The sequence below is a fragment of the Erinaceus europaeus genome, chromosome 18 (genome assembly GCF_950295315.1).
Source record: "Erinaceus europaeus chromosome 18, mEriEur2.1, whole genome shotgun sequence".
Classification (NCBI taxonomy): Eukaryota; Metazoa; Chordata; class Mammalia; order Eulipotyphla; family Erinaceidae; genus Erinaceus; species Erinaceus europaeus.
In genome coordinates, this window is record NC_080179.1 from 11126146 (window position 1) to 11152557 (window position 26412).

Consider the following 26412-nt stretch of genomic DNA (forward strand, 5'->3'; position numbering starts at 1 on the left):
GTGACAGTTTGACCAGTATTTCTCTGGTATAATCTCTATAATTCTCATAAATGGAGGCCTAGGTATCAGGAACTAGAACGGTGAATTCTGATATATCTAGTGACATTTCTATAAGCACTTCATATTTAGAAAGTTGAATTTCAACACTGGTCACTGTAGAAGTGACTAGAATTGAGTAAAGAGTTTAGTTTAACTCTAAGTCCAAATCAGTTGAAAAGACATTCAGTTACTTTCAGTTTCCACAGTACTTTCAGTCCCCTCAAGTGCTTTGTGAGAGCTTCCAGATATGAGAAGTTTGGAATAATGTACACTCTGTTTATATTTAGAGATTCAGAATGTATATTAGCCTGTAAATGTTTGTGAATCCTTTAGGATTTCTGTTAACTTTACTTAACTCTGAATTTTCTATTTCTTCCTTACCCCTTTCCCACTTTGTATAACCAAACATTTTTAATATCGTCTAGAACACATTTGTAAATTATCATTACCATCAATCTTGTATTCTATCTTATGTTTTAGAAGTCATTTAATATCATTAAGTTTTGTAATTGGGAAAATTAATCTGGTTTTGCACATGTATAAAGGTTGAAGGCATCATGATTATTGACTTTGCCCTGCAATAATATTCAGATCAATTTCTGCTTATCTCCTGTTTACATGAGGTTTGTCCTCTTAATAACATTCAGTTTACCAAATATGGCAAAAATGCTTTTGCACTTCTCACATAGCTAGAATATCTTTGCAGTATCTGTGCAAATAATTTTCTTCCTGCATTTCATAGCGTACATCTATTTGCATTGCTCTGTCAATATGAGTTGCAAATGTAAACACTGAAATGATCTGAAATTCCCTCTAACAGAGAGGTCTCCACCACTGACATTCATTTCTCACTGCATGTTTTTCTGTGTGAACGGTTCCCTCTTTTGTTCATACACTACGGCTTTGCCAGAGGCAGATGTTTATGTCGTTAAAATACAGACAATTGAGTGTGCTTCTTTCATTATCTGGGAGACAAGCAGATAAAAACAACACTGAACTTTAAAGTCCCAAGCAAATACAAAAAAAATATTCAAAGACTGAGTGGTGACTGAGGTTTTCTTCAAGATCAACATACAACCATCTACCACGTGTGTCTGTGAGAGCAAGAGAGGAAAGCAAGGCTGCCTCATGACCATGTCTCATAGGCTACTCTTTGTCTTTAAAAAGAGACTACGGGGGCCAGGCACATAGTACAATGTGGATAAAAGCCTCATAAGGCCCCGGGTTCAAGCCCGTGCTCTCCACTTGCAGCCAGGAGGCTTTACAAGTGGTGAAGCAGGTCTACAGGTGTCTCTATCTTTCTCTCTCCCTCTCTCTCTCTCTCCTCCTTCTCTCTCAATTTCTCTATGTCTTACTGAAATAAAATAGAGACTTAAAAAAGAGAGACTTAAAAATACAATTTTACAATATATTTAACAACACAAAATGCAACTTTGCATTGTCTCTTTGTATCCGCCATCACTGAGACAAGGGTGTGTAAATTCATGACAGTTCATATTTGAAAAAGTACAGCGAAAAGAGAAAACCCATTGGGGTGACATACAATTATTTTGTTGTGTGAAAATCCTAAGTGAATTTTAGGAAGAAAAAGAAACCAAGAATCATCACTATTATCAGAGTCTCACAGAAGTTAAGTGATTGAGTAGATGAGGCTTTTTCATTAATGAGACTCAGGCTTAACCTCAGCTTTAAAAGGGACTTGTGGAGTTTGTAACAACAGTCCCTAATGTCCACAGCACTCCCTCCCTTCATTTAGTTTTGCTCATTAGGCATGTCTATGATGAACGCTTATATGTATCACATAATTTCTATTTAGCCGCATCTCTAAGGAACTCAGAACTGAGTGGATCTTTTCCAGACTCCATTATTAATCACATTTATCAGTGTGAAGGAAGGAGCCACCAGGAGCTAGCCCATCGTATGGAATATGGGCAAGAGAATAGAAAACGATTCCTTCAGATTCACAGGGTGGACCCAAAGTGGACACAGGTGAGTGTACTGATACAGGTTCTGTGACAGGACTACCCCCGGGCTCACGCTACACCCGTGGAGACTGGATGAAGGGAAGCAAAAGAAATATGAGGAGTCGGTTTTGTCTAATATTATAGCACCATCATGCAACAAGCTTGTCCCTGGACACATTTTAAAACTTGGATTCTGGCGTCAGAGTTGAGTCCAAAAGGACTGATAGTCAGCGAGTGGAGTTAACACAAAACACAAGTTTGATAAACTCAGAAGCTGATTTGTCTCCCGTCCTCCTGAACTCAGGGCAGCCCCTCCCCCCCCACTGGTGGAGATGCTAGAGGATGGTGGAAACTCACAGGGGACCTGCACAGGTTTTTCACACCACATCCAAGCTGTACAGACCAAAGAGAATGGACTCGTGAAAGAAAGAAAATGAGGTGCTTGACGAAAGCCCAAGACCTTTGAGCCTTCAAAAAGGCTCTGTTTAGAATTCACTGTGAGGGGCCCAAGTGGTGGTGCACCTGGTTGAGCACACATGTTATACAGCGCACGAAGACCTGGGTTCAAGCCACTGGCCCCCACCTGCAGGGGGCAAGATTTGAGAGTGGGACAGCAGGGCTTCAGATGTCTCTCTGTCTCTCTCCCTATCGCTCCTTCCTTCCAGGTTTATGGCTGCCTCTATGCAATACATAAATAAAAGTAAGAAATAATTTAAAAACACAATACAGCACCATTGATATTTTGAGCCCATTGCTATACTTGGTACTGTGAGAGACAATTAAAAATCAGAAGAGTCTAGCTTTCATTTATAAGATTTTTTTTTGGTGAGAATTAGAGGGAGAGAAACAAGAGTTAAGGATACTTTCTTGGGAGTCGGGCTGTAGCGCAGCGGGTTAAGCGCAGGTGGCGCAAAGCACAAGGACCGGCATAAGGATCCCGGTTCGAACCCCGGCTCCCCACCTGCAGGGGAGTCGCTTCACAGGCGGTGAAGCGGGTCTGCAGGTGTCTGTCTTTCTCTCCTCCTCTCTGTCTTCCCCTCCCTCTCTCCATTTCTCTCTGTCCTATCCAACAACGACAATAACAATAATAACTACAACAATAAAACAACAAGGGCAACAAAAGGGAATAAATAAAAAAATAAAAAATAAAAATATTAAAAAAATATTTTAAAAAAAAGAATATTTTCTTTACGCTGGTCTGTGTGCTTGGTGTCATGGGCGCTTAACCCACTGAGCTACCGCCTGACTCCCAAGAATACTTTCCATTGTGGCAACTGGTGGTACCAGGAATTGAGCCTGGGACTTTCTGAATGCAAGTCCTGTCTGCTACTGTTGTGGTATCTCTCTAGGCCATGGTCTCATTTTTCAAAGTAATTATATTGAAGTGTGACTAACAACAATATGCTACAAATATTAAAGAGTTCCTATGCAGAGAATAATCTCTTATTGCTAATTATTGTAGCTCTGTGAGTGGTGAAACAGTCCAAGTATCCAGAAACCCAGCAAATACATAAACTTAGGAAAATGTAGAGTGTAGGTCAGGAAAATAGCTCACCTAGATAGTGCACCTGATTTATCATGCCACTGAACCAGTTTCTTCCTTTCTTTCTTTTTTGCCTCCAGGGTTATCACTGGCAGTAAGAATCCACTGCTTATGGCAGCCATTTCCCCCATTTTTTTAAAAAAAGAATAGGACAAAGAGAAATTGAGAGAGGAGGAGGAGATAGAGAGGAAGAGAGAAAGACACCTGCAGACCTGCTTCACTGCTCGTGAAGCTTCCCCCATGCAGGTGGGGAGTGGGGACTCAAACCCAGGTCCTTGCGCTTCACACAGTGTGCACTTAACTGAGTGCACCACTGCCTGATTCCCCCAGTGATCCAGTTTCTAGACAGGTGCCTACTGCTTTGGAGGAAGCTTTGGTGCTTTTCTTCTATCTTTCTGCCTATCTCTTCTTCTCTCTCTGTCTGACAAAGTTGACCCTGCCCAGTGAAGACCCGGTGACTGCAACAGCCACAAAAGGCTGAATGCTGCTGTGCTGCCTCTGACACTCCTGTAAACTACTGGGAGTTTCTGAGACACAGGGCAGAAAGCCTGACACTCCTATAAACTACTGGGAGTTTCTGAGACACAGGGCAGAAAGCCTGACTCTCCTGTAAACTACTGGGAGTTTCTGAGACAGAGGGCAGAAAGCCTGACTCTCCTGTAAACTACTGGGAGTTTCTGAGACACAGGGCAGAAAGCCTGACTCTCCTGTAAACTACTGGGAGTTTCTGAGACAGAGGGCAGAAAGCCTCATATATTCCCTCCCGATTGTCAGTCTTTATATTCATTTTCTAGTGCCCTTTTATCAAATTAGAGCTGTCTTGGAGGCTTGAGTGACAAGCACCTTGCCTTACAGTCCCATGGGTGAAAGTTCTAAAACACTTGTACTGGGTTACAATTCAGGTGTCAGCAGGGCTGCATTTCTCCTCTGACCTCGTAGGGAAAATGCATTCGCTTGTCTTTTCTAACTTTTACAGCATAGTCAAGCACCACTGGATTAGCCCTTCTCACTGCATCACTTCCTGGGGAGGATTCTTGTCATCCAAAGCTTCAGACTTACAATCCAACCCAGTACTGGAAAGACTTTGTTTCCAATAGGTTATCTGAATATTCCTCAAATGTAGCTGAATTTCTGGTGGACAGCCAAAGTTCCTGAATATTTAATGTCTTAACTTTGATATGGAAGAGGACCATCATTAAGCAGCACTCACAGGCTGAGTTTAAGACTGCTATCTTCAGTGTCATTTAACACACCCTATGTTTCTCTTTCTTTCTTTCCTGCTATCTTTCTTTCTTTCTTTCTTTCTTTCTTTCTTTCTTTCTCCAGGGTTATTGCTGGGGCTCAGTGCCTGCAGTACAAATCTACTGCTCCTGGAGGCCATTTTCCCCATTTTTTTGCCCTTGTGGTTACCCTCGTTGTTGTGGTTATTATTATTGTTGTCATTGCTGCTGTTGTTGGATAGGACAGAGAGTAATCAAGAGAGGAGGGGAGACAGAGAGGGAGGAGAGAAAGACAGACACCTGCAGACCTGCTTCACCACCCAGTCCTTACACAGGTCCTTGCTCTTGGTGCCATGTGCACTTAACTTGCGGCACTACCAACCGCCCCCCCCCCATCTTATGTTTTAAGTCCTTTAATCATTCACCTCATTGTTTATTCTGATTCATGACCAAACCTACTACTTGGTAGCTGGAATTCCTGATGTTTTGCAAATCTTGTTAATAGAAGGACCCTGGCTTTTTGACAGCTTACACTCGCCCCTATGGTGGGTGCAGGATCAGGGGAGGTTACCTCTGGGACATTAGTTCAACACAACTCTCTGTCTTTTGGGTATACTGCGTTTCCTGAGGCAATGCAGCAGTTACCCAAGTCTCTTCTAACTGAACTTGCCTCTGACTAGGTTTCTTCCTTGTCTCAGTTTTTCAAACCTCAGGTGATTATAAGACACCCCCAATGCCCATTCAGGATAATCTCCTAATCTGAGGGACAGCTGGTTGGCAACACCAATTCCATCTGCATATACTTAGCACTCTTTTTCTTTTTCCTTTTAAGTTTTCCCCTTGTCATCAGCACATCACTGGGATTTCATGCCTGCATGATTTGGGAAGACAATTTTTGTTGCTGTTTTCAGACAGAGGGTGAAAGATAAAGAAAGAGTCAAGAGATGTAGGAGAAATACCCCAGCACTGATTCGCTACTCCTTAAACTTCCAAGCTTCTCCTTTGTGTTGTGTTCCTGTGTGTGTGTGTGGGGGGGGGCCCTCAAACTGGGGCCCTGACACATGGTAACATGAATGTTCCATTGGGTGAGCCAACTCCAGCCCTGTGTTCTGTATTCATGAACTCAAATATGTTCACAGGCAGCTGAGGAGTAGGGCAGAAATGTCTTGGGGAGGACTTTGTTATACATGACATAGTTCTACAGCCCCTAACTCTATATCTACAACTGAGTCAGCACCTCCTAGTCATGACCACAATATATGCAAGCTATTTCCTGTCTGAGCTCAGTCTTTGTCTTTTATGTTTATCAAGCATTTTCACGCACATTGCCTTTCTTAATTCTTAAAAAAAAAATCTGACAAATTCCCCACTGAATAGCTAGAACACGAGGCGAAGAGAAGCTAGGTGACTGTCATATTATATAGGGAATTGGTGGCAGAGCTGACACTGAATCCAATTTGACTGGATTGGATGTTATGTTTGCTATGTAATTCTACCTCTCAGGTAGCTATTATATATTAAAATCATAAATACAGTAGACACCTTGATTTACACTTATCTATTCTTTATTGTTCAGATAATTTGCTGGAGTGGGAACAGAAATACTTCCCTCTTAGGGCTACATATAGAGTCAAATAAGGGGCTGGGCAGCAGTGCGCCAGCTTAAGAGTACATAGTGCAAAGCACAATGACCCAACAAGGATCCTGGTTCGAGCCCCTGGCTCCCCACCTGTGGGAGGGGGGTCACTTCACAAGTGATGAAACAGGTCTACAGGTATCTACCTTTCTCCCCCCACCCCTGTCTTCTCTTCCTCTCTCAATTTCTCTCTGTCCTATCTAATAAAAATGGAAAAAAAAAATGGCCTCCAGGAGCAGTGATTTACAGTACAGGCTTATAAAGCCCCAGTAATAACCGTGGAGGCAAACAAACAAACAAAAAAATTGAATCAAATAGGTTATATTTAGGGCCGTAGACACCTAGATAATGGCAGGAAACTTCATGGCTGGATTTTTCTTACGTCTTTTTCTCACTCTCCACAAAGTGGAGGTTCCAGAACTTTCGGCCAGATTCCTTTGGTAGATTCCTCTTGAATCATCATCCCTACTGATGAATTAAATATTGGCATTGCAAGCAGAGGGCTCTGGGGCTTAGATAAAAATGAAGTTAATTCTTATTTTCTGTACATATCTTTTTATAATGCAAAGGATTACAGAGCCAAGGGAGAAATATTTAAAAAAAATAAATGATACTCCACATTTAAGTCTGCATATAATTTTTTTGCAAATACTATATTAATTTTAGTGTCAAAGTGAAAAGGCTGCCAAAAGACTTGAAATTGATGTACAAAACATTTCCCTTATAGTTCAAAGACATCTACAGAAGCAACTATTCTTTTTCATTTTTTTAAATGAAATGAGTACAGAATATATCCACGGGAAATGAGCATTCTACTAAACAGAATTAGCAGAGAAGCAGATGCTGAGTGAATCTGTGTAAAGACATTTTCTCCTGATTCCTGTAATTAACCTCTTATGCAGATAATTTGTCTTAGTTTCAGTTATTTTCCTCTATAGAGTCACATCAGAGTGTTTTTGATTAAAAACAAAAGGGACATACTTTAGAAATAATGATAGCAAGAATTATGGATGTGCGAGCTAATTTTGAAAAAGCAATGCATCCCAGAATTGTACAGAATGGACAGCTGATTTGAACAGTGATTTAAACAAAAAATTGAATCAAATAGATTATATTTAGGGCCATAGACACCTAGATAAGGGCAGGAAACTTCATGGCTGGATTTTTCTTACATCTTTTTCTCACCCTCCACAAATCACTCCTGTCCAGTGATTTAAAACAAAATCTAAAGGAAGATAATAGAAACTGTTAGAAACTAGGGCTAATGCTTAGGAAAAATAATTGATTACATTAAAATGCCATTTCAACATATCTTTAAGCTGACTGTCTTATAGATTTTGACATATCTCCTAATATCTCACTAAAAAGAGATATTCAATAGTACTGAAAACCTGTGGGGACTGACATGCTAGTGGAATTTTGGGAAAAGATCCACTAAGCATGAGATTAATAGTCAACCTATACTTTTCTTTGTGTGAGTCAGGCAAGTCACATCCTTGGGAAGGACAACTCTCCAGAGAGGGATATTTTATTTATTTACTATTTATTTTTTGTCTTATACATGTGAACTATGTATAAGACTAAATAGTAGTGTCTCCCCCTCCCCAATTTTTTAAGAACCATGAGGGCAGGAAACATAGCTATATTTGACAATGTTATTCAGTATAATCCAGAATCTATTAAAATGCAAAGAATAGATAGACTAAGTACTTTTTCAATGAATGAGTGGAAACAACTAATAAGAACTGAAATATGATAATTAGATGAATGTTAGACAAAGTTAAAAGAAAAAGCAAAACTGTTTTTGGGCATAAATAAGATTTTTTGGATGTGGATGGAAAGCTGCTTACTATTTTGAGTGAAAATTAAGAAATTCATACCTATTGAGGCTATGTGATTTCTGAATTTTAAGAATAAATGAAACCATTTGTAAAAATTTAGCATCACTTTTACATTCCAGACACTGATGAAAAGCCTCCCAGGTTTGTGCTGCTTTACAAAGGTAGTTAAACTTGTTAAGTATAGACATGTGACACTTGCTCTGAGAGATGTCTTACAATGGCAGTTTGATCAAGGCCCCTCTTTCCTTCCTTCCTTCCTTCCTTCCTTCCTTCCTCCCTCCCTCTCCCCTCCCTCCCCCCTTCCTCTCTCTCTGTCTCTCCCTCTCTCTCTCTCTCTCTCTCTCTTTCTTTCTTTCTTTCTTAGCGCCAGGTTTACCGCTGGTGCTCAGTGCTGGCACTATGAATCTACTGTTTCCACTGGCCATTTGCTGCCCCCTCTGCCCCGTCCATTTTATCTGACAGGACAGAGAGAAATTGAGAGGGGTGAGGGAGGTAGAGAGAGATAGAGAAAGAGAGACACCTGCAGATCTGCTTCACTGCTTGTGAAGCCACCTTTTTTTTGGTTTTCTTTGCAGAAGACATGACTTATTAAGCACCTCGGTTGCAGGTGAGGGAGCGGGGGCTCCATCCTGGGTCCTTGTGCATAGTACTGTGTGTGCTCAATCAGGTGTGCCACCGCCAGACCCCCCATGAGGTCATTTCTTATACTTCAGGTTTTCTTTTTATTTTAACATGAGCATTGAAAAGTTTGCGGGCAGGTGGTGACACATCTGGTTAAGCACTCACATTACAGTTCACAAGGACCCAGGTTCAAGCCACTGGGGGCAGGGTGGGAGGGAGCTTCATGAGTGGTGAAGCAGGGCTGCAGGTGTCTCTCTCCCTCTTCCTTCTCCTTCTCAACTTCTCTCTGTCTCTACTCAAAATAAATAAAATAAAATATTTAAAAAAGAAGAAAAGTTTAAATTCAAAGGATGTCAGTGAGCTCCAAGCTGAACCTTGACTGTATTTATATTTTGTTTGGAAAGAATAAAGCCACCTTTTTTGTTTGTTTGTTTTCTTTGCAGAAGACATGATTTTATACAGAGAAAATTTAGATGACCCTATTATCAAACTATTAAAACAAGTAAGTGAGTTAGTAAGGTTACATGAGACAAGGTCTGTTAACAGAATTAACTAGTAAATTAACAGTCTAGCAATGGGATATTAGAGATAAAAAAGATAGCATTACAATAATTCCCATAAAACTTTGGAATAAATTTAATGAAAATCTTACAAGACGTGTATACTAAAAGCTACTAAATAATAGAAAATTGAATGTAAATTGGTACAGCCTCTGTGGAGAGCAGTCTGGAAAACTCTCAGAAGGCTAGATATGGACCTTCCATATGACCCCATAATTCCTTTCCTGGGGTAATACCCCAAGGACTCCATAACACCTAACCAAAAAGAGGTATGTACTCCTATGTTCATAGCAGCACAATTCATAATAGCTAAAACCTGGAAGCAACCCAGGTGCCCAACAACAGATGAGTGGCTGAGAAAGCTGTGGTATATATACACAATGGAATACTATGCAGCTATAAAGAACAATGAACCCACCTTCTCTGACCCATCTTGGACAGAACTAGAAGGAATTATGTTAAGTGAACTAAGTCAGAAAGATAAAGATGAGTATGGGATGATCCCACTCATCAACAGAAGTTGAGTAAGAAGATCTGAAAGGGAAACTAAAAGTAGGACCTGATCAAATTGTAAGTAGGGCACCAAAGTAAAAACCCTGTGGTGAGGGGTAGACATGCAGCTTCCTGGGCCAGTGGGGGGTGGGAGTGGGTGGGAGGGATGGGTCACAGTCTTTTGGTGGTGGGAATGGTGTTTATGTACACTCCTAGCAAAATGTAGACATATAAATTAGTAGTTGATTAATATGAGAGGGGGAAAATCAATTGTATGTCTCAAAGTTTTTCAAAACACAAACTGAATCTCTTTAATATATAGGCTGTGTATTTGATATGCGGACTCTCTCAAAAGCCTAGACCAAGTAGATTAGAAGCATCCAATAGCACAGCTATATACAAGATACTGGATACTGTACAGCAAACCATAACAAAAGGACTTTTCAAAGTTAACCCAATTACCAAATAATGTGATGATAACATTAACTATCGATTGTCTTTTTGAATCCTAAGACAGCAGGAACCTCGAATCTCCACTATAGAGCCCCTACTTCCCCCAGTCATGGAACCCTTAGATAGGGCCCACTTTCCCATATGCGTCTCCCAATCCATACCAAATAATATTGCATCCGTCGATCACAACCTAACCAATGCAAGGATTGCCACCTCAACATGCTTCACCTCAGACTGTGTCCAGAGACTTCACGAGTGGAATGACAACCCTTCAGCTTCATTACTCGGGTGAGACCTTTCCTTTTATAGTACACTCTAATTTCATCTCAGGTGGTTCACTTTCTAACAAAGTCCCAAAACCTAGATATACACCAGTTTCTGTGAGAGAAAGCTTATGTTCACACATATCAATAAACTACTGCAAAATATATACCTGAAAGCAGAAGTACACTAGAGTTTGCAGTGAGTACCCCCCTAACACTTTCTCTCCACTATTCCAAGCTTTGGGTCCATGATTGCTCAGCAATTTGTTTGGCTTCGTATGTTAACTCTCTTTTCAATCACCAGGTTCCAAATGCCACCAGGATGCCGGCCAGGCTTCCCTGGATTGAAGACCCCACCAATGTGTCCTGGAGCTCAGCTTCCCCAGAGACACACCCTACTAGGGAAAGAGAGAGGCAGACTGGGAGTATGGACCGACCAGTCAACGCCCATGTTCAGCGGGGAAGCAATTACAGAAGCCAGACCTTCCACCTTCTGCAACCCTCAATGACCCTGGGTCCATGCTCCCAGAGGGATAGAGAATGGGAAAGCTATCAGGGGAGGGGGTGGGTTATGGAGATTGGGTGGTGGGAATTGTGTGGAGTTGTACCCCTCCTACCTTATGGTTTTGTTAATTAATCCTTTCTTAAATAAAAAAATAAAAAATAAAAAGGAAAAAAAATAATAGAAAATTAAATCAGATACAAGTAAATGAACAGATATATCATGCTTACAGAGCCAGAAAATTCAGAATTGGGTATATATATTTAAATGGATACAGAGAGAAAGAAAAAGAGACAGAGATGGGAGAGAGAGAGAGGGAGAGTTATTGAGACCTGAGTACTGCTCAGCTCTGGGTTATGGTGCTGCTTAGGATTTAACCTGAGACATCAGAGCCTAAAGCATGAAAATCTTTTGCTATACTCTCTACTCAGCCTGGAACACTTAGAATTTAAAAAAGTCTATCTGCAGAGTTAATTAAAATTGAACACAGTATTTTGTAGAAACTTATTCTAATAATTCCCATGGATATGTAAAACAAGTAAAAACTAAACTAGTCTGTAAAATCTTGAAGATGAAAAATAACTTGATTTTTGAAGATGATTTGGTATTGAGATATATTATAAAAGTGTTAATTCACAGGCATAGACTGGCTTAAATTAAAAAGACTGATCATATGAAATACTGAGGATGATTTGGATAAACTGAAACTTTAACATAGTGACTGTAAAATGACAATCACTTTTGGAAAACAAGAATACTTCAGTAAGTTAGTCATTAAATGTATTTTCTGTGATTCAGAGTTTATGCTCACCAAATAAAAACTCATGTTCATAAGCACATATACAAAATATTTATAATGACTTTATTTAAAGTAACTGACAACTGCTCAAATATTCAATATGACACGAATAAGCAAGTTGTAGGATAGTTATATAATGAAATTTACTTAGCTTGAAAATAGCTACTGCTACATACATTACTTGTCTCTACATAATAGTTGAACAATAAAATAAATAAGGTAATAGATGATTCTAAGAGTTTTAGTTTAAGGAAAATTATAGCAGAACACTCCAACAGCAGCGAGCAATTTATTTGTTTTCTTTCTGCAGAGGGCTAGGTAATAAATATTCTAGGATTTGTGGTGATAAATTTTTAGTATCTATAGTCATTGTTTTGTTCAGAAAGCAAATAAATTCCTAGATCAAAGGCAGACTATTATTTCTTAGAGTAATAACACAGAGGTTTTCCTATCCTTTGTTATTTTCCTTTAGGGCACTCTGACATAAATCAGTGTAGATTTGCAATGTGTAAATAAATGATAAAGCTTTTGTACCCCAGAACCACTGAATTACAAACCTGACTATCTATTTGGGAGCTGCTATATAGCTGCCCTTTATTCCTCCTGAGAGACGGGCATACATTTTTCTTTAGCTACCCAACATATTTACATATGTTGACTGTAGAGAAGAGTATAAGGTTTCTAAGATATAATGCTTTGAAATGAAAACCAATGGCTTCCAGTTTTATCCTCTTTTGAAATTCAAATACAAACACTTCAAATGTGAAGAGCAAATGCTACCAGAGGACAAAAGGAGACATTTTCTATCTTTATAGCAAGTCAATTTCCGTGGCTCAGCAGACATGATCACTAAAGAATCCAGAAGGGACTGATTTCCCAAGTGTAGACCACACATTCTCAGAGACCTCAACTCCTCAACTCTGTGGCATGGAAACAACAGTACTTGATATACTGAGAAATATATATGGCTTCTTTCCAATCAAGCCTATTCACGCAAACCAGTGGTATACCTTTTTTGACCATTCTGAGTTGTAGTTCGCAAACTCCTGTGCTAGAGTGACAGAAGTTAGAGCAAGCACTAGCATGTAGACCAAATCAGCAGCTATGGGTTTTTAAAAAGATATTCTTGGGGGTCGGGTGTAGCGCAGCGGGTTAAGCGCATGGTGCGAAGCGCAGGGACCGGCGTAAGGATCCCGGCTTGAGCCCCGACTCCCCACCTGCAGGGGAGTCACTTCATGGGCAGTGAAGCAGGTCTGCAGGTGTCTGTCTTTCTCTCCCCCTTTCTGTTTTCTCTCCTCTCTCGATTTCTTTCTGTTCTATCCAACAACAACAACAGCAATGACAACAATAGTAACGACAACAACAAAGGCAACAAAATGGAAAAAAATGGCCTCCAGGAGCAGTGCAGGCACTGAGCCCCAGCAATAACCCTGGAGGCAAAAAAAAAAAAATTCTTAATTTTGATTTGGGTTAAATTACTTTCTCCAATATATTTGTCATAAAACTGTGCTATTCCGACCTGTGTATTTGACTTTTGTAAAACGTATATGATTTTAGAAATCAGTACAGACACCTACAGCCATTAAAAACCTAGAAATTGCCTCAAACAATGTTGTGTTCATTAGCTCAATAGCCAAGAAGAAATGGACCAATTCCCTGAAAACCACAACTTGCCACAATTCAATCAAGATGAAATAATCTGAATAAATTTATAACCAGTGAAGAAATCTAATTTTATAATTCAGGGCCCTGGAAAAAGATAAATTATATTAAACATTCAAAGAAGATAGAGCAGAAATTCTAGGTAATCTCTTTCAGAATATGGGAGGACCACTTTCTAACTTGCTTTATGAGGTCACTCTTGACCTTATGTCAAATTAGACAGAGTACAAAAACAAAGCAAAGCAAAATGATAATGTCCCTCGTAAGCATAAACACAAAATCCTCATTATAATACTAATAAATAGAGTTCAAAAATATATAAAAACAAACACCACACACCATATAGATTTTTGAGTTAAGTATGTGAGTGTTAGGGTTGAGGCGGGAAATTCCATACCCCCACATTCTCCCACTAGGACTATTCTTGAACAGGACAAGCAATCAGGATAGTATCAGAAGAGTTAGCGGAGGAAAACTCAAATCCTAGATCTATAAGACTTTCTGACTATCTCAACAGCAGAATAATCAACATATGCTCAGACTGCACTCCCTGAGACTAATTACTGGGGAAGGATCTTATACATGTGAAATTAAAGACGGTATGTCCCTAATATGAAAGTTAATGCTCCATCTGCGCTGGGCTGTGTGCATGCCTGATGATATCATGTCTCCCCAGCTAACCTTCTCACTTTAAAAAATTTTAGAAGGGGGTCGGGCGGTAGCGCAACAGGTTAAGTGCACATGGCACAAAGTGCAAGGACCAGCCTTAAGGATTCAGGTTCCAGCCCCGGCTCCCCAACTGTAGGGGAGTCACTTCACAGGCGGTGAAGCATGTCTGCAGGTGTCTGTCTTTCTCTCCTCCTCTCTGTGTTCCCCTCCCCTCTCCATTTTTCTCTGCCCTACCCAACAACAACGATATCAATAACAACAAAAATAATAATAATCACAACAAAATTAAACAAGGGCAACAAAAGAGAAAAAAATAGCCTGCGGGAGCAGTGGATTTGTGGAGCAGGCACCAAGCCCCAGCAATAACCCTGGAGGCAAAAAAACAAAAAAAAAAATTTAGATGATGTGGAGAGGGAGTGTGAGAAGGAGAAAGAGAAGCATTATTCATGGATTTCCCTGGTGCCATCCATGGTGACATAGTGATCACATACATATAGTGCTTCGGCTCTAACCTACGACCTCTCACTTGGTTATACACATATGTTTTCGCTGGGTGAGTTATCTTCTCACTCCTAATTTAAATTCTTTTTAAAAAAAATATTTATTTACTCCCTTTTGTTGCCCTTGTTGTTTTTTATTGTTGTAGCTATTATTGATGTCATCGTTGCTGGACAGGACAGAGAGAACTGGGAGAGAGGAGGGGAAGACAGAGAGGGGGAGAGAAAGACAGACACCTGCAGACCTGCTTCACCGCTTGTGAAGCGACTCCCCTGCAGGTGGGGAGCCGGGGGCTCAAACCGGGATCCTTATGAATGCCCTTGTGCTTTGCGCCACATGCTCTTAACCCGCTGTGCTACCGCCCGACTCCCTTAATTTAAATTCTTACATTAAAAATTGGGGGGGATCATGTTCAGTGGGAAAGCAATTACAGAAGCCAGATCTTCACATTCTGCAACCCATACAGATCTTTGGTTCATTCTCCCAGAGGGATAAAGAATAGGGAAGCTTCCAATGGAGGGGATGGGAAATTCTAGTGGTAGGAGTTGTGTGGAATGGTACCCCTCTTATCCTACAATCTTGCTAATCATTAGTAAACCATTAATTAAAAACTTGGGGGGAGGATCAATGGTGGTGTTTCTAGATAACAGAATAATATATAGCTTGAATTTTCCATTTTAAGCATATATTATATGATGGACCTAGGCATGTAGATGGAGGAGAAACATAAATAAAAAAGTGATCTGAAGAGAGCTGTGCGTTGCTACTTCTGCGTAACTTTGCTCATTCCATTTATTTTAATCTTTCAAAATTATATCTAGTAATAAAAACTTCATAATTTCAAGAAACAATAAACTATTCTTACAGATAATTTTCCTCAGATTTGTGTTTAGACAGATGAAAGGACTGCGCCTGAACACTTTTACCTATTAGAGCTTTAGTGACTGAGCACCCACACTGGCTTAAACAGATTGCATGATGGATCAACACTGACATATTGAAAATAACGGTACAATTTTACAACATGAACTATTGTGGTCAAGTCATAAGGAATTACCCTTTAAAAATGTGCTTTAAAAATACCAGCTTTTCCTTCTGATGAATTAGATAGCTTCACTAGACAGAGATAGATGTTATTATGAAAATACAAATGAAAAGCATATCGGTGGCCATTATGATACTAATAGTCCAGCATTAATGTAATGTCCAGGAATCAGATGTAATTACAGTGAAAGCCCCATGGCTTAGACATGCCACTAGTTTCGTAAATAATCTATTTGAGAAGCTAAAATAGTGAGTCTGGGGGCATCTTTACCAAATAGAAAATTACATTTTCTTTAATAATAACACATTAATTTCTATCTTAAATGGACATTAATGCACAAAGCATGTATTTGTCATAGCACAGAATCCTGTATCTCTTTCTCCTGCTGAGTGTGCTACGTATATTTAAGCAATTCAACTCTCTCAGTTCAAAAATAGTAGAGGTGGGAGTTGGGTGGTAGCGCAGCGGGTTAAGCGCAGGTGGTGCAAAGCACAAGGACCAGCGAAAGGATCCTGGTTTGAGCCCCCCCCCCCCCCGGCTCCCCACCTGCAGGGGAGTCACTTCACAGGCAGTGAAGCAGGTCCGCAGGTGTCTATCTTTCTCTCCCCCTCTCTATCCTTCCCTCCTCTCTCCATTTCTCTCTGTCCTATCCAACAACAATGGCAACAATAACAACAATAATAATAACTACAACAATAAAACAAGGGCAACAAAAGGGAATAAATAAATATTTTTTAAAAATAGTAGAGGTGACTTTCATTCCTTGAAAGAAGGAAGGTGAGGAAACTAATAGAAAAATAATCCTAGACACCAAGTTGCAGACGCTACCATGATTCCATCCTGACTTCTCTGGGCAGACGATTTCACCAACGTGTCCCAGAACCTCATCTCTCCAGGGTACTCTGCCCCACTAGGGAAAACGCAGAGGCAGGCTGGGGTTTTGGGGAGGCCTGCCAAAACCCAAGTCCAGTGGAGAAACAATTACAGAAGCCAGACGTTCCATCTTCTGCACCCCATAAAGAATTTTGGTTCATAATCCCAGAAAGGGATAAAAAATAAGGAAGCTTCCAATGGAAGGAATGGGGCACAGAACTCTGGCGGATGGGAACTGTTGTCTTAAAATCTTGTTAATCATTATTAAATCACTAATAATAAAGAAGAAAGTCTCACAAACTGGAGAGAAATATCCTACTAACCATCTCCTTTTCCTGCCTTTGAACAGTTACACCCCGCAAGGATTGGTGTAAGGATCCCGGTTTCAGCCCCTGGCTCCCCACCTGAAGGGGAGTCGCTTCACAAGCGATGAAGCAGGTCTGCAGGTGTCTGTCTTTCTCTCCCCCTCTCTGTCTTCCCCTCTGCTCTAGGTTTTTCTCTGTCCTATCCAACAACAACATCAACAGCAACTACAATAATAACTACAGCAAAAAAAAAAAAAAAAAAAAAAAAAACCCAAGGGCAACAAAAGGGAATAAATGAATAAAACAGTTACACCCTCCACCGTCTCCTCCCCCAACCACCCCCTACCCTGGCACCATGGCTCCACGGCACCATCATCAGTGAAGCTGACCCTGGCGTCTATGGTTCCCATACAGTGTGGGTCTTGGAGGTCCATGCCTATGCTTTGCAAGATGAGCTATCAATACTTGCCCCCTCTTTTTGTTTTTAACTTTTATTAATTTTACTCCAGAAATGCTACCCATAGACCAACTACTAAAAAAATGGTATTCACCCAGGCTAAAGCTCTTCTAGGTTCTTGCTTTACCACAAAAACATAACAGCCAGAAACTACATTCCATAGATGCTTTGATAGCAAGTTTCTAGTTAGAAATCTGAGGAAAAGGAAAAACGATTATTCTTTAGTTTAAGACAGAGGTTCAATTTTACCTTTAGTGTTCTGATATCCGTTTATTGGCATTTGAAGCTGCAGGTTCCTACAATTTGTCAGGTAGCTTTCATATTCAAACTCTCCTGGCTTTCACTCTTTATCTTCCTACAGTTGTGCCAGAACTTCCGCTTGGTTTCACAGAACAGCAATCTAGTTTGGTTTGACCTAAAAACCAAACAAAACTTGAAATCTTTTTTTTTTTTTTCTCAAGTAAAAATGTAATGATAGTACATGATCAGTCTTCAAACTGGGCACATTCTTGTTTATTTAGTTTTGTGGTGCTGGGCTGTCATGCATGCTTAATTACTTCAGAGTCAACTTTTTTCATTAAGAGAGAAAGATATAAGAAGAGGGAGAAACACCACACAACACCAGTGCCAGAACTTCAGGGTTCAAATCTGAGCTGTACATATGGCAAAACTTGTTCTCTGTTAGTGAGCTATCTCTCTGGCTGCCACATTCCCATTTTAGACAAACCAACAAAGATCCATTATGAAAGCACATGCCTTTTGCAAATGGCAAAGTTATCTACGAAAAATACAGTTTTAGCATCCTACACACATTCTGTTGTTACAGATGTATTTCTCCTTATTTGACCTCCCAACTTCTGAGGTGTTCATCTCCTACTTGTACGTTCCGGCTTTCCTGAATTCTATAATAGAGGGGGTTTGATGAAAGACACGCTATTAGTACCTCTGACACACGTAGCTCTCAGCCCAGGCCCCACTCTGCAGTTCAAATTAACTTCCCTCCCTCAAATAAAGAAACCCCATCATTTATTGAGAGCCTGTTACTGGTGAACAGACCTAGGAACCATATGACTAGGCACCTGGGTATTGAGCCTCAAGCTTCCCTGTCACTTTTCTCTGCCCATCAGGACTCCATTTTCTTCATTTTGGGTAGCAGAGTAATGACAGATGCATTGAGTGGTGACTAAATACAGTCATGTGTTGCTTTGAGATGGGAATATATCCTGACAAAGGCATCTGTAGAAAATGTTATTTGTCTGGGACCGGGTGGTGGTGCACCTGGTTGAGCGTACATGTTACACTGTACAAGGACCCAGGTTCGAGTCCCCAGTCCCCACCTGCAGGTGAAAAACTTCACCAGTGATGAAGCAGTGCTGCAGGTGTCTCTCTGTCTCTCTCCCTGTCTATCATCCCCTTCCCTCTCAATTGCTGGCTGTGTCTATCCAATAAAGAAAGAAAGAAAAGAAAATGTTGTTTGGGGAAGGCTATAAAATATAGTTACACAAAGTTAGACACTATTGTTTACCACAAACTTGGGCTATAAGGCATAGCCTATGGGGGCCATCACTGTATGAAAGTTGCATACTGCAATGTTGTCATATGATACAGGCTGTATTGCTATAGTATTATGCACAGTGTGTAGAATGCTCTAGTTACCTAAAATATCTAAAGAGAATCTTTTTTTTTTTTTTTTTTTTTTTACAACTTTGTCTCAAGGATTTAGGTAATATCTCAGCAGGATGAAGTTAAGTTCAAGTCTGTGCTTGCTTGGTCAAAACAGACTAACAATAGAGATATCCCCCCCCCCCCCGACAACTAGTAGGACAAACAGAGGCTTTTGGATTTTGTTCTAGATTGAATCAAAGGCTTTTTCTTGTTCCATTTCATTATGCTACTTCTCCATACTCTAAATTAGAATAGATAGAAAAAATATTTACTAATAAGTATGAAACAGAGGGGGGGGAGGAGAAAGAGAGAAAGAGAAAGAGAGAGAGAGAGAGAGAGAGAGAGAGAAATAGAGCCAGAGCAGCACTCAGGCATGTGCAGTGCTGTTTGAATTCAGACATTCAAACTTGTAAATTCTGAGCTCTATGCTGTGCAACCTCCTGAGCCATAAAATATATTTTTTTTCCTTTCTTTTTTATTGATTTAATAATGATCGACAAGACTGTAGGCCAAGAGGGGTACAATCCCACACAATTCCCACCACCAGAGTTCCGCATCCCATCCCCATCCATTGGAAACTTTCCTATTTTTTATCAAGATATAAAAACTTATACATAGATACAACATAATAAAATGTGGAGGTGAGAATGAATTCTTTGGTAAAATGAGGAGGGGTTAGAGATAATGCCTGGAGGTAGCTGTGAAAGTTAAGGCAACAAATGAAAGCGTAAGCAGGGGTGAAGAACGTCTGGTCTGTCTACCAGGTATGTCCTGTGATGTCACTTGATCTGACTCTGTAAGACAACTGCTAATACACTGCATATAATGAGTGCAGAAGTTTTTTTTTTTTTTTTTTAGCAGCATTAATTGCCAATTTATTTTAATTTTATTTTTGCCACTAGAGCTATCCCTGGGGCTCGGTATCTTCACAATGAATCCACCAATCCTGGCAGCCATTTTCCCCCTTTCTTCTTTCTTTATCATAGAGGTAGAGAAATTGAGAGGGAATGCGGAGATAGAGCAAGGCACACACACACACACACACACACACACACACACACACACACACACACATACCACACATACCACACAGAGGGAGAGGGAGGAAAGGGAGTGGGGAGTGGGGAGTGGGGAGGAGGGAGAGGGGGAGGGAGAGGGAGAGGGAGGGGAGAGGAGGAAGGAGATGGACCAGCAGCACTGCTCCACTACTTGTGAAACTCTCCCCCTGTAGGCTGGACAGGAATGAGACTAGGTGCTTGCTTGCGCACAATAATGTGTGCTCTACTGGGTGTGCTGCCACCCAGACTATAATTGCTAAGTCCTTTCTTTCTTTCTTTCTTTCTTTCTTTCTTTCTTTCTTTCTTTCTTTCTTCCTTCCTTCCTTCCTTCCTTCCTTCCTCTCTCTCTCTCTCTCTCTCTCTCTCTTTCTTTCTTTCTATTGCCACCAGGGTTATTGCTGGGCCTTGGTGCCAGCATTAGGAATTACTATCATTTTTTCTTTCTTTTCTTTTCTTTTTCCCTTTCTTTCTTTCTTTCTTTCTTTCTTTCTTTCTTTCTTTCTTTCTTTCTACTGCCACCAGGGTTATTGCTGGGGCTTGGTGCCAGCATTGGGAATCTACTATCATTTTTTCTTTTCTTTTTTTTCTTTTTTCTCTTTTTTCTTTCCTTTTCTCCTTTCTTTCTTTCTTTCTTTCTCTCTATCTCTTGTGATTTTCTTTTATCTTTCTACTTTCCTTTCCCCATTCCCTTCCCTTTCCCTCCCTCCCCTTCCTTTACCTTCCCTTCCTTTTCCCTCCCCTCCCTTCCCTCCCCTCCCCACCCCCTCCTCCCCTCTCCTCTCCTCTCCTCTCCTCTCCTCTCCTCTCCTCTCCTTTACTTTCCCTTCCTTTCCTTTCTATTTTATTTGATAGGACAGAGAGAAATTGAGAAGAAAGGGGAAGATAGATTCTCTAGTTCTATTTCAGGTAGTTTACTTCCTAACAAAACCACAAAACCTACATAGACTAGGTCCCATGAGATAGGGCATATGTACACATTGCCCATAAATTAGGGAAAAATATATACCTGAAAGCAAAAGTGCACAGTAGTCTTCAGTGAGTCTCTAAATGAAAGTAGAAAAACCTAAAAAGACACCATAAACTTTCTAATGAAACAGTTTCTACTTAAGACATAGATACCCTCCTTACCTACTTCCGACTGCACTTTCCTCCCTCACTCCAAAGCTAACCTTATTAAAGCAAGTAAGCTTTTATACAAAAGCTGAATAAGGGCAAGACACTGGCATACTTTAATGATGACTCTTTAGTCACTATCAGGCCACCCCACCATCTGGGGCCTTAGCTGAGGTGTCCTGGGATTCCCACACAGACATGATGGGCCTAGACCTTGAACAGATCCCTCTCTCCACTGTCACTAGTCATCTCCATCAGGAACAACACAGTGTACCCCTTTGTGGGCCCCCATAGGACCTTGCCCTCAATGTGGATCAACAATGGTAGAGAATGTTCCATCCTCTGAAGGGAGGCTGGATAACATACTCTATCTACTACCTGAGGAAGATGGGTCCTGAAATTGGGGCAGTTTGGAACATTCTTACTCATGACCACAGAATGTGAGCTCAGACCTACAGGGATGCAGAGGGCTCCTAAGCTGAATATGGGACCCAGATCAAACTGATGGGGTTGATAGTCAACAATATTTGTACACCCCATACACCCCATATTTGGAAGCTACTCTCTTCCCTGATCCAGCTTTCTAGCCCTTTTTGCAGCCAGGATATCATTTCCTAAGACAACTTGGGTCCACCTGCATGTCAGAGGTCAGGCTCAGGAAAAAAACTAGTATAGTCACGGGCCCTTTGGAATAGAACTAAAATAGGCCTACTAGCTCTCTACAGAACGGAGACTCCCCAACTCTTCATCTGCACTATTCCTGCCTTTAAGTTCATGATTAGTCAACAGTTAGTTTGGCTTTGTATGTTAACTCATTTTTCAGCCACCAGGTTCCAGATGCTAGCATGATGCCAAACAGATTTCTGTGGACAGACAATCCCACCGTGTGTCCTGAATCCCCACTTCCCCAGAGCCCTGCCTAACTAGGGAAAGAGAGAGACAGGCTGGGAGTATGAATCGACCTGTCAACGCCCATGTTCATCGGGGAAGCAATTACAGAAGCCAGAACCTCCCACTTTCTGCACCCCATAATGACCCTGGGAACATGCTCCCAGAAGGACCAAGAATAGGAAAGCTCTCAGGGGAGGGATGGGATACGGAGATCTGGTGGTAGGAATCCTGTGGAGTTGTATCCCTCTTATCCTCTGGTTTTTGTCAGTTTCCTTTTTATAACTAAAATTTTTTAAAAAGTAGAAAAACTTACAATACAAAAAATGGTTATACTGTAAACCTTTAACCCTCTCTCTTTAAAAAAAAAGATAAGTTACAACCTCCCTTCAACACTTATAAAATTGTTACTGTTCTAAAGATATCCTCTATGGAGTACTGTGTTAAATGCTTTAAAAACTTAATTTTATTTAATCATTACCAAAGCCCTGTGCTATGGTGTTACTAGGTTTTTCCATAGCCAATATGTATAATGAATCATGTATAATTGTGTACAAACACTCATTGCTTACAATGATCTAGAGTTAAACTTTTGATTTTGGATATTAGTTCATCTCAGTCAGACAGTGGAAATCGCTACAAGAGGAGAAAATAGACAAGATTAAGAGACCTGTGCATTATAGTAGAAAACTTCTGTTGATCACAGGGAATTGCTATTTAAATATTTCAGGATTTTTTTGAAAAGCATATTAACTGTAGATCTTTATTTAATTTTTTTTTGTTATCAGCAGTATGTTAAAACCTCCAAAAACTACACCACCAAAGTTCTGTTCACCTTCCCGCCTCCCAAAGATAACCACCACACTCTTCCAAAGAGACTGCACCAATCTGCATTCCCACCAGCAATGTATCAGAGTTCCTTTTTCAACACAATCTCTGTAACACCTGTCATTTCCTCGTTTGTGATGTAAGACGTTCTCTCAGGTGTGAGATAGTATTTCAAGTGTAGATTTAATTTGCGTTTCCTTAATGCTTAGTGAAGTAGAGCACTTCTTTGGCCAATATGTAGTGTCCATGTCTGTCTCTTTTCATATTCTTTGCCTGGACGTCTAACTTATCTGATATTAGAATAACTGTTCTGGTCCTTTTGTTTATATTATTGGCTTGGAATACCTTGCTCTAGCCTGTTACCCAGAGCTTCTGCTTGTCATTCTTTGAATGTGTGTTTCCTGAACACACAGAATAGATGAATCTTGCTTTTTAATTCATTCAGTAACTCTGAGACTCTTGACTGGTGAATTTAAGCCACTTACGTGTGATTTGCTTATAGCCATTCTGTTTTTTGTTTCTAAGTTGTTTTATGTTCTTGTCTACTCTTTTCCTGTTTGTTACTTTCTGAGGATGGTTTCTATAATTGTCTTGCCTATTGTCTATATGTTTCCTATTTGTCTTTGAGCTCTATTTTGCTTTGTGGTTATCGTGAATGCTGTGTCTAACCTCTAATATCTACAACAGTCTTTAAGTTGGCCTTGGTTCACCAACATTGGACTGTGTTGCTCCATCTGTTTTGCTTTGCCCTTTCCTGTGTCTGTTTTTCCCTGTGGCCGTTGTGCTCCTGATTCGATTCTAATACTGATTATCACACTAGAAGTTGGAATTCCTTCAATTCTTCTTTTCACATGGGGCTTCTCACAGTAATTCCTGTAAGGTTGAATTAATTGCTAGTATAGCAAATTCCTAAGACTAGACTTTCAGGCATCATTTCTATAGTATGTTACTAGTATAGCAAACTCCTTCAGTTTCTGAATGACTGAAAGATCTTTATTTCTCCTGTACTTTTGTTTGGAGTTTATTTTCTGTACTTCGAAAGTCTTTGATAAAATGAAAGTTCTTGAATCTTAAACTTCGTTTCTTGAACTGATTCTATAGTGAGTTTTCTGAACTCTGTCATTTGGAGTTTCTGTCACTGCAGTCTGTGTACTTCCCAGTTTTTGTATTTAGTATGACTTTCATTGTTGTGCCAGCATGAGGTGCTGTTGCTAAGGTGTTCAATTTCCCTGTTTAGGAAGTTGGGTGGTAGCGCAACACGTTAAGCGCAGATGGCACAAAGCGCAAGGACCGGTGTAAAGATCCCGGTTCAAGGCCGCGGCTCTCCACCTGCAGGGGAGTTGCTTCACAAGCGGTGAAGCAGGTCTACAGGTGTCTGTCTCTCTCTCCCCCTCTCTGTCTTCCCCTCTTCTCTCCATTTCTCTCTGTCCTATCCAATAATGACGACAATAATAATAACTACAACAATAAAACAACAAGGGGAACAAAAGGGAATAAGTAAATAAATATTTTTTAAAATTTCCCTGTTCATATATCTTAGTGGGACAGCAGGGACAGACTATATATCTTAGTCTCACCAGGCAGGTTAGTGTCTCTGATGTCAGTATAGGGTCTTTCTGCTATTGTTCTGACCTCTGGGTAGTGGGTGTGTTTACAGTCTTGGAGAATTCCTTTCTCCTTAGTATTCAAAGAAAAAGCAAGATTTATGGCTCCCCAAGTTCCCTTCCTTCCTTCCCCCATCATGCGTTCTGTATTGTAATTACCTAAATGTTACCCAATGCCACTGAACATGCCTTCTTAAATTTTGAGACTATTTCCCTCACTCCTGGTCAGGCTTCCCTATACCCACTTGTGGCTAAGTGACTTACTTAAAATGTCATAGTTGGGGGGTGGGGTGGGGAGATTTTATCCTGAGTCACCAGGCTGGTTTAGTGTCTTTGATGTTATTATAGAGTTTTCATGCTCTTGTTCCAACCTCTCTAGGGTCACAGCATTGGAAATCTGAGAAGTCACAGTTTTAAATTAGTGAGTTCTGAGGTGATTTTTTTTTTTAAACAGTTGTTGTTGCTTTAACTCAAACCTAGAAGTGGTGTGCCTCAGCTGTGAATCTCCCAGTTTGGTGTCAGCTGTCCTAAGTATTTTTTTTTTAGTATCTTTCTCTCATCCCTTTCCCATCCTTGAACCACAGGTGTCTGTACTCGCGTGTGGCTTACGTGATCATTCTTTCTTTTTCTCTTTTTCCCTTCCTTTTTCCTTTTTTTAAAAAACAATTGTTGATTTCACTCAGACCAAGAAGTGGTGTGCCTCAGTTGCTAATCTCTCAATTTGGCACCAGCCACTCCTGAGTAGGGCTTTTTAGTTCTGAGAATTGCTCCTTCACCCTTTCATGTCCACAGAACACACACACATCTGTACTCAATCTGTGGCTTGATGTGTTTCTGAAGAAATCCTGGCAGTATTTTATTGAGTTTTCCGATAACTTTCATTGCTTTTTCTAGTTAATGGAGAGAGTGAAGCAAGTCTGCTGTTACTCCACAGCCATGCCTTTGGAAGTCTCCTAGATTTTTAAATGTTTAACTGAGAAGTACATTATAAATATTGGATTGCACTGAATATTTAGAGTGATGGTTTTAGTTGAAGAACAAGCTCCAGAAGCAGTGTCCTTATGCAGCAATTTAATTAATAATCATTTTATTATCCAGCTATAGAACAGAGGTTATTTTTCTTTGGCCATGAGTAAACTTTTGTGCAAAGCCATATGCTGTGGTTTTGTTGCGTTCATCTGCATGTTTCAACTTAACTTTCTCAGTACCACTGACTGAGAAGACTCCACTTCATGCTCTGGGTCTCCTTGTTATAAATTAGTTAATGATAGGTGTGAGGGCTGCTGCGGGGAGCTTTTAATTCTATAAAGCCTTTAAAGAAAAGCCATTACCTATAATATCCAGCTCCCCCAAGAAACTGAGGACATGAGAATACTCTCACACTTTGCATAAAGCCAATATGACCCTGATACCAAAGGCTGGCAGAAATGGAACACAAAAAGAAAACTACAGCCTGATATTCCTGATGAACATAGATGCTGAGATACTGAACAAAATTCTAGCAAGCTGGATATAGTTGTTCATGAAAGAGATTGTACAACATGACCAAGTGGGATTTATCCCCAGATACAAGAGTGATTCAACATATGGAAATCAATACATGTAAACTGGACTTCATTTTAACAGCTGGAGTACTAGAAACCCCATGATTATTTCAACAGATGAAGAGAAAGCTTTTGACAGGAATCCACATCCCTTTCATGATCACAACATCAGAAAAAAAGAGACTGAAGGAAAATAGTCAACTTAGTTATGTCTGTATACAGCAAAGCTATGCTCAACATTAGTACATGGGGAAAGTTGCAAGCTGTTCC